Here is a 12,500-nt window from a genome sequence, read left to right as displayed (position 1 = left end):
TAGGGTTAGGGTTAGGGTTAGTGTTAGGGTTAGGGTTAGGGGTTAGGGTTAGGATTATGGTTAGGGTTAGGGTTAGGGTTAGGGTTGGTGTTAGGGTTAGGGTTAGGGTTAGGGTTAGGTTTGGTGTTAGGGTTAGAGTTAGGGTTAGGGTTAGGGTTAGAGTTGGGTTATGGTTAGGGTTAGGGGTTAGGGTTAGGGTTACGGTTAGGGTTAGTGTTAGGTTACCCCGAGCACTACCCCTCGCCCTAGGCCTACGCCTAACACTACCTCTGATCCTACCACTACCCCTGGCCCTACAGCTCCCCCTACCCATAGGCCCACCTCCATCCCTACCCCTAGCCACATCTCCAACTCCTTGTCCTAGGCCTACTCCGAGGTTTACCCCGACACCCACCCTTTGCCATTTGCCTACCCCAGCGCTACGCTAACTCTCCCACTAGCCCTACCTCGGGCCTTAGACCAAGGCCCAGTGCTCACTCTAGTCCGAGGTTTACCACTTGCCCGTCGCCGACCAGTACACCTTGCCCTACCGTTAGACAGAGCACTAACCCGTGTCCTACGAAATCACCCTGGACCCACCCTTACCACACCCTAATCCAGCGCTACACCTGTTCCGAGTCCTAGGACTACCCGGAGCCCTGCGGTGACACCTACCCCTAGCCCTCGGCTAACCCCTACCACTACCACTCGTCCTAGGCCTAACATGAGCCCTAACCCTAACACTGCTCGTTGGCCTATGCCAACCACTAGCCCTTCACCTAACCCTACCCCGAGCACGACCCATCGCCCTAGGCCTACGCCTAGCACTACCTCTGGTCCTATCACTACCCCTGCCCTACAGCTCCCCCTACCCATAGGCCCACCCCCATCCCTACCCCTTGCCACAGCTCCCACTCCTGGCCCTAGGCCTACTCCGAGGTTCACCTCGACACCCACCCCTTGCTCTATGCCCACCCCAGCTCTATGCCTACTTCTCCCATTAGCCCTAGCTCGTGCCCTAGACCAACGCACATGGCTACCTCTAGTCCGAGGCCTAGAACTTGCCCGTCTCTGACCAGTACACCTTGCCCTTGTTAGGGTTAGGGTTGGGGTTAGGGTTAGGGTTAGGGTTAGGGTTAGGGTTAGGGTTTAGTGTTAAGGTTAGGGTTAGGGTTGGTGTTAGGGTTAGGGTTAGGGTTAGGGTTAGGGTTAGTGGTAGGTTAGGGTTAGGGTTAGGGTTAGGGTTAGGGGTTAGGGTTAGGGTTAGGGTTAGGGTTAGGGTTGGTGTTAGGGTTAGGGTTAGGGTTAGGGTTAGGGTTAGGGTTAGGTTTAGGGTTAGGGTTAGGGTTAGGGTTAGGGTTAGGGTTTAGGGTTAGTGTTAGGTTTAGGGTTGGTGAAAGGGTTAGGGTTAGGGTTAGGGTTAGGGTTAGTGTTAGGTTTAGGGTTAGGGATTAGGGTTAGGATTAGGGTTAGGGTTAGGGTTAGGGTTAGGGTTGGTGTTAGGGTTAGGGTTAGGGTTAGGGTTAGGTTTGGTGTTAGGGTTAGGGTTAGGGTTAGAGTTGGGTTAGGGTTTGGGTTAGGGGTTAGGGTTAGGGTTACGGTTAGGGTTAGTGTTAGGTTACCCCGAGCACTACCCCTCGCCCTAGGCCTACGCCTAGCACTACCTCTGATCCTACCACTACCCCTGGCCCTACAGCTCCCCCTACCCATAGGCCCACCTCAATCCCTACCCCTAGCCACATCTCCAACTCCTTGTCCTAGGCCTACTCCGAGGTTTACCCCGACACCCACCCCTTGCCATTTGCCTACCCCAGGGCTACGCTAACTCTCCACTAGCCCTACCTCGGGCCTTAGACCAACGCCCAGTGCTCACTCTAGTCCGAGGCCTACCACTTGCCCGTCGCCGACCAGTACACCTTGCCCTACCGTTAGACAGAGCACTAACCCGTGTCCTACGAAATCACCCTGGACCCATCCTTACCACACCCTAATCCAGCCCTAAACCTGTTTTGAGTCCTAGGACTACCCGGAGCCCTGCGGTGACACCTACCCTAGCCCTCGGCTAACCCCTACCACTACCACTCGTCCTAGGCCTAACATGAGCCCTAACCCTAACACTGCTCGTTGGCCTATGCCAACCATTAGCCCTTCACCTAACCCTACCCCGAGCACGACCCATCGCCCTAGGCCTACGCCTAGCACTACCTCTGGTTTTACCAATACCCCTGGCCCTACAGATCCCCCTACCCATAGGTCCACCCCCATCCCTACCCCTAGCCACAATTCCCACTCCTGGCCCTAAGCCTACTCCGAGGTGTACCTCGACACCCACCCCTTGCCCTATGCCTACCCTAGCGATACGCGTACAGCTCCCACTAGCCCTAGCTCGGGCCCTAGACCAACGCCCATGGCTCCCTCTAGTCCGAGGCCTAGAACTTGCCCGTCGCTGACCAGTACACCTTGCCCTTGTTAGGGTTAGGGTTAGGGTTAGGGTATAGGGTTACGGTTAGGGTTAGGGTTGGTGTTAGGGTTAAGGTTAGGGTTAGGGTTAGGGTTGGTGTTAGAGTTAGGGTTAGGGTTTAGGGTTAGTGTTAGGTTTAAGGTTGGTGAAAGGGTTAGGGTTAGGGTTAGGGTTAGGGTTAGGGTTAGTGTTAGGGTTAGGGTTAGGGGTTAGGGTTAGGATTATGGTTAGGGTTAGGGTTAGGGTTAGGGTTGGTGTTAGGGTTAGGGTTAGGGTTAGGGTTAGGTTTGGTGTTAGGGTTAGAGTTAGGGTTAGGGTTAGGGTTAGAGTTGGGTTATGGTTAGGGTTAGGGGTTAGGGTTAGGGTTACGGTTAGGGTTAGTGTTAGGTTACCCCGAGCACTACCCCTCGCCCTAGGCTTACGCCTAACACTACCTCTGATCCTACCACTACCCCTGGCCCTACAGCTCCCCCTACCCATAGGCCCACCTCCATCCCTACCCCTAGCCACATCTCCAACTCCTTGTCCTAGGCCTACTCCGAGGTTTACCCCGACACCCACCCTTTGCCATTTGCCTACCCCAGCGCTACGCTAACTCTCCCACTAGCCCTACCTCGGGCCTTAGACCAAGGCCCAGTGCTCACTCTAGTCCGAGGCCTACCACTTGCCCGTCGCCGACCAGTACACCTTGCCCTACCGTTAAACAGAGCACTAACCCGTGTCCTACGAAATCACCCTGGACCCACCCTTACCACACCCTAATCCAGCCCTACACCTGTTCCGAGTCCTAGGACTACCCGGAGCCCTGCGGTGACACCTACCCCTAGCCCTCGGCTAACCCCTACCACTACCACTCGTCCTAGGCCTAACATGAGCCCTAACCCTAACACTGCTGGTTGGCCTATGCCAACCACTAGCCCTTCACCTAACCCTACCCCGAGCACGACCCATCGCCCTAGGCCTACGCCTAGCACTACCTCTGGTCCTATCACTACCCCTGCCCTACAGCTCCCCCTACCCATAGGCCCACCCCCATCCCTACCCCTTGCCACAGCTCCCACTCCTGGCCCTAGGCCTACTCCGAGGTTCACCTCGACACCCACCCCTTGCTCTATGCCCACCCCAGCTCTACGCCTACTTCTCCCATTAGCCCTAGCTCGTGCCCTAGACCAACGCACATGGCTACCTCTAGTCCGAGGCCTAGAACTTGCCCGTCTCTGACCAGTACACCTTGCCCTTGTTAGGGTTAGGGTTGGGGTTAGGGTTAGGGTTAGGGTTAGGGTTAGGGTTAGGGTTTAGTGTTAAGGTTAGGGTTAGGGTTGGTGTTAGGGTTAGGGTTAGGGTTAGGGTTAGTGGTAGGTTAGGGTTAGGGTTAGGGTTAGGGTTAGGGGTTAGGGTTAGTGTTAGGGTTAGGGTTAGGGTTGGTGTTAGGGTTAGGGTTAGGGTTAGGGTTAGGGTTAGGTTTAGGGTTAGGGTTAGGGTTAGGTTTAGGGTTAGGGTTTAGGGTTAGTGTTAGGTTTAGGGTTGGTGAAAGGGTTAGGGTTAGGGTTAGGGTTAGGGTTAGTGTTAGGTTTAGGGTTAGGGGTTAGGGTTAGGATTAGGGTTAGGGTTAGGGTTAGGGTTAGGGTTGGTGTTAGGGTTAGGGTTAGGGTTAGGGTTAGGTTTGGTGTTAGGGTTAGAGTTAGGGTTAGGGTTAGGGTTAGAGTTGGGTTAGGGTTTGGGTTAGGGGTTAGGGTTAGGGTTACGGTTAGGTTTAGTGTTAGGTTACCCCGAGCACTACCCCTCGCCCTAGGCCTACGCCTAGCACTACCTCTGATCCTACCATTACCCCTGGCCCTACAGCTCCCCCTACCCATAGGCCCACCTCCATCCCTACCCCTAGCCACATCTCCAACTCCTTGTCCTAGGCCTACTCCGAGGTTTACCCCGACACCCACCCCTTGCCATTTGCCTACCCCAGGGCTACGCTAACTCTCCACTAGCCCTACCTCGGGCCTTAGACCAACGCCCAGTGCTCACTCTAGTCCGAGGCCTACCACTTGCCCGTCGCCGACCCGTACACCTTGCCCTACCGTTAGACAGAGCACTAACCCGTGTCCTACGTAATCACCCTGGACCCATCCTTACCACACCCTAATCCAGCCCTACACCTGTTTTGAGTCCTAGGACTACCCGGAGCCCTGCGGTGACACCTACCCTAGCCCTCGGCTAACCCCTACCACTACCACTCGTCCTAGGCCTAACATGAGCCCTAACCCTAACACTGCTCGTTGGCCTATGCCAACCATTAGCCCTTCACCTAACCCTACCCCGAGCACGACCCATCGCCCTAGGCCTACGCCTAGCACTACCTCTGGTCCTACCAATACCCCTGGCCCTACAGATCCCCCTACCCATAGGTCCACCCCCATCCCTACCCCTAGCCACAATTCCCACTCCTGGCCCTAAGCCTACTCCGAGGTGTACCTCGACACCCACCCCTTGCCCTATGCCTACCCTAGCGATACGCGTACAGCTCCCACTAGCCCTAGCTCGGGCCCTAGACCAACGCCCATGGCTCCCTCTAGTCCGAGGCCTAGAACTTGCCCGTCGCTGACCAGTACACCTTGCCCTTGTTAGGGTTAGGGTTAGGGTTAGGGTATAGGGTTACGGTTAGGGTTAGGGTTGGTGTTAGGGTTAAGGTTAGGGTTAGGGTTAGGGTTGGTGTTAGGGTTAGGGTTAGGGTTTAGGGTTAGTGTTAGGTTTAAGGTTGGTGAAAGCGTTAGGGTTAGGGTTAGGGTTAGGGTTAGGGTTAGTGTTAGGGTTAGGGTTAGGGGTTAGGGTTAGGATTATGGTTAGGGTTAGGGTTAGGGTTAGGGTTGGTGTTAGGGTTAGGGTTAGGGTTAGGGTTAGGTTTGGTGTTAGGGTTAGAGTTAAGGTTAGGGTTAGGGTTAGAGTTGGGTTATGGTTAGGGTTAGGGGTTAGGGTTAGGGTTACGGTTAGGGTTAGTGTTTGGTTACCCCGAGCACTACCCCTCGCCCTAGGCTTACGCCTAACACTACCTCTGATCCTACCACTACCCCTGGCCCTACAGCTCCCCCTACCCATAGGCCCACCTCCATCCCTACCCCTAGCCACATCTCCAACTCCTTGTCCTAGGCCTACTCCGAGGTTTACCCCGACACCCACCCTTTGCCATTTGCCTACCCCAGCGCTACGCTAACTCTCCCACTAGCCCTACCTCGGGCCTTAGACCAAGGCCCAGTGCTCACTCTAGTCCGAGGCCTACAACTTGCCCGTCGCCGACCAGTACACCTTGCCCTACCGTTAGACAGAGCACTAACCCGTGTCCTACGAAATCACCCTGGACCCACCCTTACCACACCCTAATCCAGCCCTACACCTGTTCCGAGTCCTAGGACTACCCGGAGCCCTGCGGTGACACCTACCCCTAGCCCTCGGCTAACCCCTACCACTACCACTCGTCCTAGGCCTAACATGAGCCCTAACCCTAACACTGCTCGTTGGCCTATGCCAACCACTAGCCCTTCACCTAACCCTACCCCGAGCACGACCCATCATTCTAGGCCTACGCCTAGCACTACCTCTGGTCCTATCACTATCCCTGCCCTACAGCTCCCCCTACCCATAGGCCCACCCCCATCCCTACCCCTTGCCACAGCTCCCACTCCTGGCCCTAGGCCTACTCCGAGGTTCACCTCGACACCCACCCCTTGCTCTATGCCCACCCCAGCTCTACGCCTACTTCTCCCATTAGCCCTAGCTCGTGCCCTAGACCAACGCACATGGCTACCTCTAGTCCGAGGCCTAGAACTTGCCCGTCTCTGACCAGTACACCTTGCCCTTGTTAGGGTTAGGGTTGGGGTTAGGGTTAGGGTTAGGGTTAGGGTTAGGGTTAGGGTTTAGTGTTAAGGTTAGGGTTAGGGTTGGTGTTAGGGTTAGGGTTAGGGTTAGGGTTAGGCTTAGTGGTAGGTTAGGGTTAGGGTTAGGGTTAGGGTTAGGGGTTAGGGTTAGGGTTAGGGTTAGGGTTAGGGTTAGGGTTGGTGTTAGGGTTAGGGTTAGGGTTAGGGTTAGGGTTAGGTTTAGGGTTAGGGTTAGGGTTAGGGTTAGGGTTAGGGTTTAGGGTTAGTGTTAGGTTTAGGGTTGGTGAAAGGGTTAGGGTTAGGGTTAGGGTTAGGGTTAGTGTTAGGTTTAGGGTTAGGGGTTAGGGTTAGGATTAGGGTTAGGGTTAGGGTTAGGGTTAGGGTTGGTGTTAGGGTTAGGGTTAGGGTTAGGGTTAGGGTTGGTATTAGGGTTAGGGTTAGGGTTTAGTGTTAGGGTTAGGTTTAAGGTTGGTGAAAGGGTTAGGGTTAGGGTTAGGGTAAGGGTTAGGGTTAGTGTTAGGGTTAGGGTTAGGGGTTAGGGTTAGGATTATGGTTAGGGTTAGGGTTAGGGTTAGGGTTGGTGTTAGGGTTAGGGTTAGGGTTAGGGTTAGGTTTGGTGTTAGGGTTAAAGTTAGGGTTAGGGTTAGGGTTAGAGTTGGGTTATGGTTAGGGTTAGGGGTTAGGGTTAGGGTTACGGTTAGGGTTAGTGTTAGGTTACCCCGAGCACTACCCCTCGCCCTAGGCCTACGCCTAACACTACCTCTGATCCTACCACTACCCCTGGCCCTACAGCTCCCCCTACCCATAGGCCCACCTCCATCCCTACCCCTAGCCACATCTCCAACTCCTTGTCCTAGGCCTACTCCGAGGTTTACCCCGACACCCACCCTTTGCCATTTGCCTACCACAGCGCTACGCTAACTCTCCCACTAGCCCTACCTCGGGCCTTAGACCAAGGCCCAGTGCTCACTCTAGTCCGAGGCCTACCACTTGCCCGTCGCCGACCAGTACACCTTGCCCTAACGTTAGACAGAGCACTAACCCGTGTCCTACGAAATCACCCTGGACCAACCCTTACCACACCCTAATCCAGCCCTACACCTTTTCCGAGTCCTAGGACTACCCGGAGCCCTGCGGTGACACCTACCCCTAGCCCTCGGCTAACCCCTACCACTACCACTCGTCCTAGGCCTAACATGAGCCCTAACCCTAACACTGCTCGTTGGCCTATGCCAACCACTAGCCCTTCACCTAACCCTACCCCGAGCACGACCCATCGCCCTAGGCCTACGCCTAGCACTACCTCTGGTCCTATCACTACCACTGTCCTACAGCTCCCCCTACCCATAGGCCCACCCCCATCCCTACCCCTTGCCACAGCTCCCACTCCTGGCCCTAGGCCTACTCCGAGGTTCACCTCTACACCCACCCCTTGCTCTATGCCCACCCCAGCTCTACGCCTACTTCTCCCATTAGCCCTACCTCGTGCCCTAGACCAACGCACATGGCTACCTCTAGTCCGAGGCCTAGAACTTGCCCGTCTCTGACCAGTACACCTGGCCCTTGTTAGGGTTAGGGTTGGGGTTAGGGTTAGGGTTAGTGTTAGGGTTAGGGTTAGTGGTAAATTAGGGTTAGGGTTAGGGTTAGGGTTAGGGGTTAGGGTTAGGGTTAGGGTTAGGGTTAGGGTTGGTGTTAGGGTTAGGGTTAGGGTTAGGGTTAGGGTTAGGTTTAGGTTTAGGGTTAGGGTTAGGGTTAGTGTTAGGGTTTAGGGTTAGTGTTAGGTTTAGGGTTGGTGAAAGTGTTAGGTTTAGGGTTAGGGTTAGCGTTAGTGTTAGGTTTAGGGTTAGGGGTTAGGGTTAGGATTAGGGTTAGGGTTAGGGTTAGGGTTAGGGTTGGTGTTAGGGTTAGGGTTAGGGTTAGGGTTGGTGTTAGGGTTAGGGTTAGGGTTAGGGTTAGGGTTAGGTTTAGGGTTAGGGTTAGGGGTTAGGGTTGGTGTTAGGGTTAGGGTTAGGTTAGGGTTAGGGTTGGTGTTAGGGTTAGGGTTAGGGTTAGGGTTAGGGGTTAGGGTTAGGGTTAGCGTTAGGGTTAGCGTTAGGGTTAGGGTTAGGGTTAGGGTTAGGGATAGGTTACCCCTAGCACTACCCCTCGCCCTAGGCCTACGCCTAGCACTACCTCTGGTCCTACCCCTACCCCTGGCCCTACAGCTTTCCCTACCCATAGGCCCAGCTCCATCCCTACTCCTAGGCACAGCTCCCACTCCTTGTCCAAGGCCTACTCCGAGGTTTACCCCGACACCCACCCCTTGCCCTTTGCCTACCCCAGCGCAACGCCTACCTCTCCCACTAGCCCTACCTCGGGCCCTAGACCAACGCCCAGTGCTCATTCTAGTCCGAGGCCTAGCACTTGCCCGTCGCCGACCAGTACACCTTGCCCTAACGTTAGACAGAGCACTAACCCGTGTCCTACGAAATCACCGTGGACCAACCCTTACCACACCCTAATCCAGCCCTACACCTGTTCCGAGTCCTAGGACTACCCGGAGCCCTGCGGTGACACCTACCCCTAGCCCTCGGCTAACCCCTACCACTACCACTCGTCCTAGGCCTAACATGAGCCCTAACCCTAACACTGCTCGTTGGCCTATGCCAACCACTAGCCCTTCACCTAACCCTACCCCGAGCACGACCCATCGCCCTAGGCCTACGCCTAGCACTACCTCTGGTCCTATCACTACCCCTGCCCTACAGCTCCCCCTACCCATAGGCCCACCCCCATCCCTACCCCTTGCCACAGCTCCCACTCCTGGCCCTAGGCCTACTCCGAGGTTCACCTCGACACCCACCCCTTGCTCTATGCCCACCCCAGCTCTACGCCTACTTCTCCCATTAGCCCTACCTCGTGCCCTAGACCAACGCACATGGCTACCTCTAGTCCGAGGCCTAGAACTTGCCCGTCTCTGACCAGTACACCTTGCCCTTGTTAGGGTTAGGGTTGGGGTTAGGGTTAGGGTTAGTGTTAAAGTTAGGGTTAGTGGTAGGTTAGGGTTAGGGTTAGGGTTAGGGTTAGGGGTTAGGGTTAGGGTTAGGGTTAGGGTTAGGGTTGGTGTTAGGGTTAGGGTTAGGGTTAGGGTTAGGGTTAGGTTTAGGGTTAGGGTTAGGGTTAGGGTTAGGGTTTAGAGTTAGTGTTAGGTTTAGGGTTGGTGAAAGGGTTAGGTTTAGGGTTAGGGTTAGGGTTAGTGTTAGGTTTAGGGTTAGGGTTTAGGGTTAGGATTAGGGTTAGGGTTAGGGTTAGGGTTAGGGTTGGTGTTAGGGTTAGGGTTAGGGTTAGGGTTGGTGTTAGGGTTAGGGTTAGGGTTAGGGTTAGGGTTAGGTTTAGGGTTAGGGTTAGAGGTTAGGGTTGGTGTTAGGGTTAGGGTTAGGTTAGGGTTAGGGTTGGTGTTAGGGTTAGGGTTAGGGTTAGGGTTAGGAGTTAGGGTTAGGGTTAGCGTTAGGGTTAGCGTTAGGGTTAGGGTTAGGGTTAGGGTTAGGGATAGGTTACCCCTAGCACTACCCCTCGCCCTAGGCCTACGCCTAGCACTACCTCTGGTCCTACCCCTACCCCTGGCCCTACAGCTTTCCCTACCCATAGGCCCACCTACATCCCTACTCCTAGCCACAGCTCCCACATTTTGTCCAAGGCCTACTCCGAAGTTTACCCCGACACCCACCCCTTGCCCTTTGCATACCCCAGCGCAACGCCTACCTGTCCCACTAGCCCTACCTCGGGCCCTACACCAACGCCCAGTGCTCATTCTAGTCCGAGGCCTAGCACTTGCTCGTCGCCGACCAGTACACCTTGCCCTACAGTTAGCCAGAGCACTAACCCGTGTACTACGAAATCACCCTGGACCCACACTTACCGCACACTAATCCAGCCCTACACCTGTTCCGAGTCATAGGACTACACGGAGCCCTCCCGTGACACCTACCCCTAGCCCTCGTCTTACCCCTACCACTACCACTCGTCCTAGGCATAACATGAGCCCTAAACCTAACACTGCTCGTTGGCCTCTGCCAAACACTAGCCCTTCACCTAACCCTACCCCGAGCATGACCCCTCGCCCTAGGCTTACGCCTAGCACTACCTCTGGTCCTACCAATACCAGTGGCCCTACAGATCCCCCTACCAATAGGTCCACCCCCATCCCTACCCCTAGCCACAATTCCCACTCCTGGCCCTAAGCCTACTCCGAGGTGTACCTCGACACCCACCCCTTGCCCTATGCCTACCCTAGCGATACGCGTACAGCTCCCACTAGCCCTAGCTCGAGCCCTAGACCAACGCCCATGGCTCCCTCTAGTCCGAGGCCTAGAACTTGCCCGTCGCTGACCAGTACACCTTGCCCTTGTTAGGGTTAGGGTTAGGGTTAGGGTATAGGGTTACGGTTAGGGTTAGGGTTGGTGTTAGGGTTAAGGTTAGGGTTAGGGTTAGGGTTGGTGTTAGGGTTAGGGTTTAGGGTTAGTGTTAGGTTTAGGGTTGGTGAAAGGGTTAGGGTTAGGTTTAGGGTTAGGTTTAGGGTTAGTGTTAGGGTTAGGGTTAGGGGTTAGGGTTAGGATTAGGGTTAGGGTTAGGGTTAGGGTTAGGGTTGGTGTTAGGGTTAGGGTTAGGGTTAGGGTTAGGTTTGGTGTTAGGGTTAGAGTTAGGGTTAGGGTTAGGGTTAGAGTTGGGTTAGGGTTAGGGTTAGGGTTAAGGATAGGGTTGGTGTTAGGGTTAGGGTTAGGGTTAGGGTTAGGGTTAGGTTTAGGGTTAGGGATAGGTTACCCCTAGCACTACCCCTCGCCCTAGGCCTACGCCTAGCACTACCTCTGGTCCTACCCCTACCCCTGGCCCTACAGCTCCCCCTACCCATAGGCCCACCTCCATCCTTACTCCTAGCCACATCTCCAACTCCTTGTCCTAGGCCTACTCCGAGGTTTACCCCGACACCCACCCCTTGCCATTTGCCTACCCCAGCGCTACGCTAACTCTCCCACTAGCCCTACCTCGGGCTTTAGACCAAGGCCCAGTGCTCACTCTAGTCCGAGGCCTACCACTTGCCCGTCGCCGACCAGTACACCTTGCCCTACCGTTAGACAGAGCACTAACCCGTGTCCTACGAAATCACCCTGGACCCACCCTTACCACACCCTAATCCAGCCCTACACCTGTTCCGAGTCCTAGGACTACCCGGAGCCCTGCGGTGACACCTACCCCTAGCCCTCGGCTAACCCCTACCACTACCACTCGTCCTAGGCCTAACATGAGCCCTAACCCTAACACTGCTCGTTGGCCTATGCCAACCACTAGCCCTTCACCTAACCCTACCCCGAGCACGACCCATCGCCCTAGGCCTACGCCTAGCACTACCTCTGGTCCTATCACTACCCCTGCCCTACAGCTCCCCCTACCCATAGGCCCACCCCCATCCCTACCCCTTGCCACAGCTCCCACTCCTGGCCCTAGGCCTACTCCGAGGTTCACCTCGACACCCACCCCTTGCTCTATGCCCACCCCAGCTCTACGCCTATTTCTCCCATTAGCCCTACCTCGTGCCCTAGACCAACGCACATGGCTACCTCTAGTCCGAGGCCTAGAACTTGCCCGTCTCTGACCAGTACACCTTGCCCTTGTTAGGGTTAGGGTTGGGGTTAGGGTTAGGGTTAGGGTTAGGGTTAGGGTTTAGTGTTAAGGTTAGGGTTAGGGTTGGTGTTAGGGTTAGGGTTAGGGTTAGGGTTAGGGTTAGTGGTAGGTTAGGGTTAGGGTTAGGGTTAGGGTTAGGGTTAGGGGTTAGGGTTAGGGTTAGGGTTAGGGTTAGGGTTGGTGTTAGGGTTAGGGTTAGGGTTAGGGTTAGGTTTAGGTTTAGGGTTAGGGTTAGGGTTAGGGTTGGTGAAAGGGTTAGGGTTAGGGTTAGGGTTAGGGTTAGTGTTAGGTTTAGGGTTAGGGGTTAGGGTTAGGATTAGGGTTAGTGTTAGGGTTAGGGTTAGGGTTGGTGTTAGGGTTAGGGTTAGGGTTAGGGTTAGAGTTGGGTTAGGGTTTGGGTTAGGGGTTAGGGTTAGGGTTACGGTTAGGGTTAGTGTTAGGTTACCCCGAGCACTACCCCTCGCCCTAGGCCTACGCCTAGCACTACCTCTGATCCTACCACTACCCCTGGCCCTACAGCTCCCCCTACCCATAGGCCC

Source organism: Rhinolophus hipposideros (assembly GCF_964194185.1).
Source record: "Rhinolophus hipposideros genome assembly, chromosome: X".
Lineage (NCBI taxonomy): Eukaryota > Metazoa > Chordata > Mammalia > Chiroptera > Rhinolophidae > Rhinolophus > Rhinolophus hipposideros.
The sequence above is the reverse complement of the archived record's forward strand: the minus strand, read 5'-3'. Positions refer to the sequence as shown.